This window comes from Calliopsis andreniformis, unplaced genomic scaffold (genome assembly GCF_051401765.1).
Source record: "Calliopsis andreniformis isolate RMS-2024a unplaced genomic scaffold, iyCalAndr_principal scaffold0035, whole genome shotgun sequence".
Classification (NCBI taxonomy): Eukaryota; Metazoa; Arthropoda; class Insecta; order Hymenoptera; family Andrenidae; genus Calliopsis; species Calliopsis andreniformis.
This window is the reverse complement of record NW_027480444.1, coordinates 74,403-83,123: the sequence shown is the minus strand read 5'-3', so window position 1 is coordinate 83,123 and position 8,721 is coordinate 74,403.

Here is an 8,721-nt window from a genome sequence, read left to right as displayed (position 1 = left end):
GATTGAGGATTGAGGATTGAAGTTTGAGTATTGAGGATTGAAGATTGAGGATTGAGGCTTGAGGATTGAGGATGGAGGATGGGGCCTGAGGGTTGAGGGTTGAGGTTTGAGTATTGAATCCTGAGAATTCAGGATATTCTATTGAGTATTGAGAATTGAGGGTTGATGGTTGAGTACTGAGGACTGAGGATTGAGGATTGAAGGTTGAGTATTGAGGATTCAGAATTGAGGTTTGAGGACTGAGGATTGAGGATTGAAGATTGAGTATTGAGGATTGAAGATTGAGGATTGAGGATTGAGGATTGAGGATTGAGGATGATGTCTGAGGGTTGAGGATTGAGGTTTGAGCACAGAGGACTGAGGATTGATGACTGAGGATTGAGGATGAGGGCTGAGGTGCGGGGATTGAGGTTTGACGACTGAGGACTGAGGACTGAGGACTGAGGATTGAGGACTGAGAATTGAGGATTGAAATTGAGTATTGAGGATTGAAGATTGAGGATTGAGATTTGATTATTGAATATTGTGGATAGGGTATTGAACCATGCGAATTCAGAATATTCTATTGAGCATTGAGAATTGAGGATTGATGGCTGAGTATAGAGAACTGAGGATTGAGGATTGAGTATTGAGTATTGAAGACTGAGGACTGGCGATTGAGGATTGAAGACTGAGGATAAAGGATTGAGGATTGGGGATTGAGGATCTAGGATTGGAGATTGATTATTGGTGATTGAAGATGGAGGATTGAAGAATGAGGATTGAGAATTGAGAATTGAGGATGAGGACTGAGGGTTGAGGATTGAGGTTTGAGGAACGAGGATTGAGGATTGAGGATTGAGGACTGAGGATTGACGATTGAGTATTGAAGATTGAGGATTTATGACTGAGGATTGAGGATGAGGATTGAGGATTGAGGATTGAGTATTGAAGATTGAGTATTGAGGATTAAATATTGAGGATTGAGGATTGAGGATTGAGGATTGAGAATGAGGGCTGATGGTTGAGGTTTGAGGTTTGAGTATAGAATCCTGAGAATTCAGGATATTCTATTGGGCATTGAGAATTGACGATTGAAGACTGAGGATTGAGGATTGAGGGTTGAGGATTGAGGACGAGGACTGACGGTTGAGGATTGAGGTTTGAGGATTGAGGATTGAGGATTGAGGATTGAGGACTGAGACTTGAGGATTGAGGATTGAACATTGAGGATTGATGATTGAGGACTGGCGATTGAGGATTGAAGATTGAGAATTAAGGATTGAGGATTGGGGATTGAGGATGTAGGATTGGAGATTGATTATTGAGGATTGAAGATTGAGGATTGATGATTGAGAATTGAGAATTGAGTGTGAGGACTGAGGGTTGAGGATTGAGGTTTGAGGAACGAGGATTGAGGATTGAGGATTGAGGACTAAGGATTGACGATTGAGTATTGAAGATTGAGGATTGATGACTGAGGATTGAGGACTGAGGATTGAGGATTGAGGATTGATGATTGAAGATTGAGTATTGAGTATTCAATATTGAGGATTGAGGATTGAGGATTGAGGATTGAGGATTGAGGATTGAGGATTGAGGATTGAAGATTGAGTATTGAGGATTGAAGGTTGAGGATTGTGGATTGAGGATTGAGGATTGAGGATTGAATATTGAGGATTGGGGACTGAGTGTTGGGGGTTGAGTGATGAGAATTGATGTTTGTGGATAGAGACTTGAAGATTGCAGATTGAGTATTGAGTATTGAGCACTGTGAATTGATGATATTCTTTGAGGACTGAGGGCTGAAGATTGAGGATTCAGGATTGAGGATTCAGGATTGAGATTTGAGGACTGAGGGTTGAGGATTGAGGATTGAGGATTGAGGATTGAGAACTGAGGATTGAGGATTGAAGATTGAGGATTGGGTATTGAGGATTGAACATTGAGGATTGTGGACTGAGGATTGAAGGTTGCATATTGATGAATGAAGATTGAGGATTGATGACTGAGTGTTGTGTATTGAGGACGAGGACTGAGGACTGAGTATTGATACTTGAGGTCTGAGGATTGAGGATTGAGGATTGCGAATTGAGGATAGTGGATTGAAGATTGAGGATTAGGTATTCAGGATTGAAGAATGAGGATTGAGGATTGAGGATTGAGGATTGAGGATTGAAGATTGAGTATTGAGGATTGAACATTGAGGATTGAGGATTGAGAAATGAGGATTGGGGTTTGAAGATTGATTATTGAGGATTGAAGATTGAAGATTGAGTATTGAGGATTGAGGATTGAGGGTTGAAGATTGAGGATTGAGGATTGAGCATTGAGGATTGAGGATTGAGGATTGAGGATTAAAGATTGAATATTGATGATTGAAGGTTGAGGACTGAGGATTGAGGGTTGTGGATTGAGGACGAGGACTGAGGGTTGAATAATGATGTTTGAGGCCTGAGGATTGTGGATTGAGGATTGAGAATTGATGATTGAGGATTGAGGATTGAAGATTGAGGATTGGGTATTGAGGATTGAAGAATGAGGATTCAGAACTGAGGATTGAGTATTGAGGATTGACGATTGAGGATTGGGGATTGAATATTGAGTATTGAGGATTGAAGATTGCGGATTGAGGATTGAGAATTGAGGATTGAGGATTGAGCATTGAAGATTGAGGATTGGGGATTGAGGATTGACGATTGAGGATTGAGTATTGAGGATTGAAAATTGAGTATTGATGATTGAAGATTGACGATTGGGGATTGAGGGTTGAGGATTGAGGACGAGGACTGACGGTTGAGGATTAAGGATTGAGCATTGACGATTGAAGGTTGATGACTGGGGATTGAGGACTGAAGATTGAGGATTAAGGATTGAAGATTGGGGATTGATGATCTTGGATTGGAGATTGATTATTGTGGATTGAAGATTGACGATTGAGGATTGAGGATTGAGAATTGAGAATTGAGAATGAGGACTGAGAGTTGAGGATTGAGGTTTGAGGAATGAGGATTGAGGGTTGAGGATTGAGGATTGAGGATTGACTATTGAGGATTGAGTATTGAAGATTGAGTATTGATGCCTGAGGATTGAGGATTGAGGATTGAGGACTGAGGATTGAGGATTGAGGATTGAGCATTGAGGATTAGATGTTGAGGACTGGGGATTGAGGATTGAAGATTGAGGATTAAGGATTGAAGATTGGGGATTGAGGATCTAGGATTGGAGATTGATTGTTGAGGATTGAAGATTGAGGATTGAGGATTGAGGATTGAGGATTGAGGGTTGAAGATTGAGGATTGAGGATTGAGGATTGAGGATTGAGGATTGAGGATTAAAGATTGAATATTGATGATTGAAGATTGAGGATTGAGGATTGAGTGTTGTGGATTGAGGACGAGGACTGAGGGTTGAATATTGATGTTTGAGGCCTGAGGATTGAGGATTGAGGATTGAGAATTGATGATTGTGAATTGACGATTGAGCATTGAGGATTGGGTATTGAGGATTGAAGATTGAGGATTCAGGATTGAGGATTGAGGGTTGTGGATTGAGGATTGAGAATTGAGGATTGAAGATTGAGTATTGAGGATTGAAGATTGAGGAATGAGTATTGAGGATTGAGGATTGAGGATTGAGCATTGAAGATTGAGGATGGGGGATTGAGGATTGAGGATTCAGGATTGAGGATTGAGGATTGAAGATTGAGTATTGGGGATTAAAGATTGAGGATTGAGGATTGAGGATTGGGGATGGAGGATGAGGACTGACGGTTGAGGATTGAGGTTTGAGGATTGAGGATTGAGGATTGAGTACTGATGTTTGAGGATTGAGGATTGAGCATTGAGGATTGAAGCTTGATGACTGGGGATTGAGGACTGAAGTTTTAGGATTAAGGATTGAAGATTGGGGATTGAGGATCTTGGATTGGAGGTTGATTATTGAGGATTGAAGATTGACGATTGAGGATTGAGGATTGAGGATTGAGGATTGAGGACTGAGGATTGAGGATTGAGGATTGAGCATTGAGGATTGGAGATTGAGGACTGGGGATTGAGGATTGAAGATTGAGGATTAAGGATTGAAGATTGGGGATTGAGGATCTAGGATTGGAGATTGATTGTTGAGGATTGAAGATTGAGGATTGAGGATTGAGGATTGAGGATTGAGGGTTGAAGATTGAGGATTGAGGATTGACGATTGAGTATTGAAGATTGAGGATATATGACTGAGGATTGAGGATTAAGGATTGAAGATTGGGGATTGAGGATCTAGGATTGGAGATTGATTATTGAGGATTGAAGATTGAGGATTTATGACTGAGGATTGGGGATTGAGGATTGACGATTGAGGATTGAGTATTGAGGATTGAAGATTGAGTATTCATGATTGAAGATTGAGATTTGATTATTGAATATTGTGGATTGAGTATTGAACCATGCGAATTCAGGATATTCTATTGAGTATTGAGAATTGAGGATTGATGGTTGAGTATTGAGGATTGTTGGTTGAGGGTTGTGTGTTGAATATTGAGGATTGAGGATTGAGGATTGAGGATTGAGGATTGAGGATTGAAGATTGAGTATTGATGATTGAATATTGAGGATTGAGGATTTAGGTTTGAGGATTGAGGACGAGGACTGACGGTTGAGGATTGAGATTTGAGGATTGAGGACTGAGGATTGACGATCAAGTATTGAAGATAGAGGATTTATGACTGAGAACTGAGGATTGAGGATTGAGGTTTGAGGATTGATGATTGAAGATTGAGTATTGAGGATTGAATATTGAGGATTGAGGATTGAGGATTGAGGATTGAGGACTGAGGATTGACGATTGAGTATTGAAGATTGAGGATATATGACTGAGGATTGAGGATTAAGGATTGAAGATTGGGGATTGAGGATCTAGGATTGGAGATTGATTATTGAGGATTGAAGATTGAGGATTTATGACCGAGGATTGAGGATTGAGGATTGAGGATTGAGGATTGAGGATTGAAGATTGAGTATTGAGGAATGAATATTGAGGATTGAGGATTGAGGATTGAGGATTGAGGACTGAGGATTGACGATTGAGTATTGAAGATTGAGGATTTATGACTGAGGATTGAGGATTATGGATTGAAGATTGGGGATTGAAGATCTAGAATTGGAGATTGATTATTGAGGATTGAAGATTGAGGATTGAGGATTGAGGATTGAGAATTGAGAATTGAGGATGAGGACTGAGGGTTTAGGATTGAGGTTTGAGGAATGAGGATTGAGTGTTGAGAATTGATGCTTGAGGTTTGAGATTTGATTATTGAATATTATGAATTGAGTATTGAACCATGAGAATTCAGGATGTTCTATTGAGTATTGAGAATTGAGGATTGATGGTTGAGTATTGAGGATTGATGGTTGAGGGTTGAGAGTTGAATATTGAGGATTGAGGATTGAGGATTGAGGACTGATGATTGAGGATTGAAGATTGATTATTGATGATTGAATATAGAGGATCGAGGATTGAGGGTTGAGGATTGCTGACGAGGACTGACGGTTGAGGATTGAGGTTTGAGGATTGAGGATTGAGGATTGAGGACTGAGGCTGAGGATTGAGGATTGAGCATAGAGGATTGAAGATTGAGGACTGGCGATTGAGGATTGAAGATTGAGGATTAAGGATTGTGGATTGGGGATTGAGGATCTAGGATCGGAGATGGATGATTGGGGATTGAAGATTGAGGATTGAGGATTGAGGATTGAGAATTGAGAATTGAAGATATGGACTGAGGGTTGAGGATTGAGGTTTGAGGAACGAGGATTGATGATTGAGGATTGAGGACTGAGGATTGACGATTAAGTATTGAAGATAGAGGATTTATGACTGAGAACTGAGGATTGAGGATTGAGGTTTGAGGATTGATGATTGAAGATTGAGTATTGCGGATTGAATATTGAGGATTGAGGATTGAGGATTGAGGATTGAGGACTGAGGATTGACGATTGAGTATTGAAGATTGAGGATATATGACTGAGGATTGAGGATTAAGGATTGAAAATTGGGGATTGAGGATCTAGGATTGGAGATTGATTATTGAGGATTGAAGATTGAGGATTTATGACTGAGGATTGAGGATTGCGGATTGAGGATTGAGGATTGAGGATTGAAGATTGAGTATTGAGGAATGAATATTGAGGATTGAGGATTGAGTATTGAGGTTTGAAGATTGAGTATTGATGATTGAAGATTGAGGATTGAAGATTGATGGCTGGGGATTGAGGATTGAAGTTTGAGGATTAAGGATTGAAGATTGGGGATTGAGGATCCTGGATTGGAGTTTGATTATGGAGGATTGAAGATTGACGATTGAGGATTGAGGAATGAGAATTGAGAATTGAGAATGAGGACTGAGGCTCAGGATTGAGGATTGAGCATAGAGGATTGAAGATTGAGGACTGGCGATAGAGGATTGGAGATTGAGGATTAAGGATTGAGGATTGGGGATTGAGGATCTAGGATTGGAGATTTATTATTGGGGATTGAAGATTGAGGATTGAGGATTGAGGATTGACAATTGAGAACTGAGGATGATGACTGGGGGTTGAGGATTGAGGTTTGAGGAACGAGAATTGAGGATTGAGGATTGAGGACTGAGGATTGACGATTGAGTATTGAAGATTGAGGATTTATGACTGAGGATTGAGGACTGAGGATAGAGGATAGAGGATTGAGGATTGAAGGTTGAGTATTGAGGATTGAATATTGAGGATTGTGGATTGAGGATTGAGGATTGAGGACTGAGTATTGACGATTGAGTATTGAAGATTGAGGATTTGTGACTGAGGATTGAGGATTTAGGATTGAGGATTGAGGATTGAGGATTGAAGGTTGAGTACTGAGGATTGAATATTGAGGATTGAGGATTGAAGATTGAGGATTGAGAATGAGGGCTCAGGGTTGAGGATTGAGGTTTGGGTATAGAATCCTGAGAATTCAGGATATTGTATTGAGCATTGAGAATTGAGGATTGATGGTTGAGTATTGAGGATTGAGGATTGAGGATTGAGGACTGAGGATTGAGGATTGATAATCTGGGATTGGAGATTGATTATTGAGGATTGAAGATTGAGGATTGAGGATTGAGGATTGAGGATTGAGGGTTGAAGATTGAGGATTGAGGATTGAGGATTGAGGATTGAGGATTAAAGATTGAATATTGATTACTGAAGTCTGAGGATTGAGGATTGAGGTTTGTGGATTGAGGGCGAGGACTGAGGGTTGAATATTGATGTTTGAGGCCTGAGGATTGAGGACTGAGGATTGAGAATTGATGGTTGAGGATTGAGGATTGAAGATTGAGGATTGAGGATTGAGGATTGAGGATTGAGGATTGAGCATTGAAGATTGAGGATTGGGGGTTGAGGATTGACGATTGAGGATTGAGTATTGAGGATTGAAGATTGAGTATTCATGATTGAAGATTGAGATTTGATTATTGAATATTGTGGATTGAGTATTGAACCATGCGAATTCAGGATATTCTATTGAGTATTGAGAATTGAGGATTGATGGTTGAGTATTGAGGATTGTTGGTTGAGGGTTGTGTGTTGAATATTGAGGATTGAGGATTGAGGATTGAGGATTGAGGATTGAGGATTGAAGATTGAGTATTGATGATTGAATATTGAGGATTGAGGATTTAGGTTTGAGGATTGAGGACGAGGACTGACGGTTGAGGATTGAGATTTGAGGATTGAGGATTGAGGATTGAGGACTGAGGCTGAGGATTGAGGATTGGGCATAGATGATTGAAGATTGAGGACTGGCGATTGAGAATTGAAGATTGAGTATTAAGGATTGAGGATTGGAGATTGATTATTGGGGATTGAAGATTGAGGATTGAGGATTGAGGATTGAGAATTGAGAATTGCGGATGAGGACTGAGAGTTGAGGATTGAGGTTTGAGGAACGAGGATTGAGGATTGAGGATTGAGGACTGAGGATTGACGATTAAGTATTGAAGATAGAGGATTGATGACTGAGAACTGAGGATTGAGGATTGAGGTTTGAGGATTGATGATTGAAGATTGAGTATTGAGGATTGAATATTGAGGATTGAGGATTGAGGATTGAGTATTGAGGACTGAGGATTGACGATTGAGTATTGAAGACTCAGGATATATGACTGAGGATTGAGGATTAAGGATTGAAGATTGGGGATTGAGGATCTAGGATTGGAGATTGATTATTGAGGATTGAAGATTGAGGATTTATGACTGAGGATTGAGGATTGAGGATTGAGGATTGAGGATTGAGGATTGAAGATTGAGTATTGAGGAATGAATATTGAGGATTGAGGATTGAGGATTGTGGATTGAGGACTGAGGATTGACGATTGAGTATTGAAGATTGAGGATTTATGACTGAGGATTGAGGATTAAGGATTGAAGATTGGGGATTGAAGATCTAGGATTGGAGATTGATTATTGAGGATTGAAGATTGAGGATTGAGGATTGAGGATTGAGGATTGAGGATTGAAGATTGAGTATTGAGGAATGAATATTGAGGATTGAGGATTGAGGATTGTGGATTGAGGACTGAGGATTGACGATTGAGTATTGAAGATTGAGGATTTATGACTGAGGATTGAGGATTAAGGATTGAAGATTGGGGATTGAAGATCTAGGATTGGAGATTGATGATTGAGGATTGAGGATTGAGGATTGAGGATCGAGGATTGAGTATTGAGGATTGAG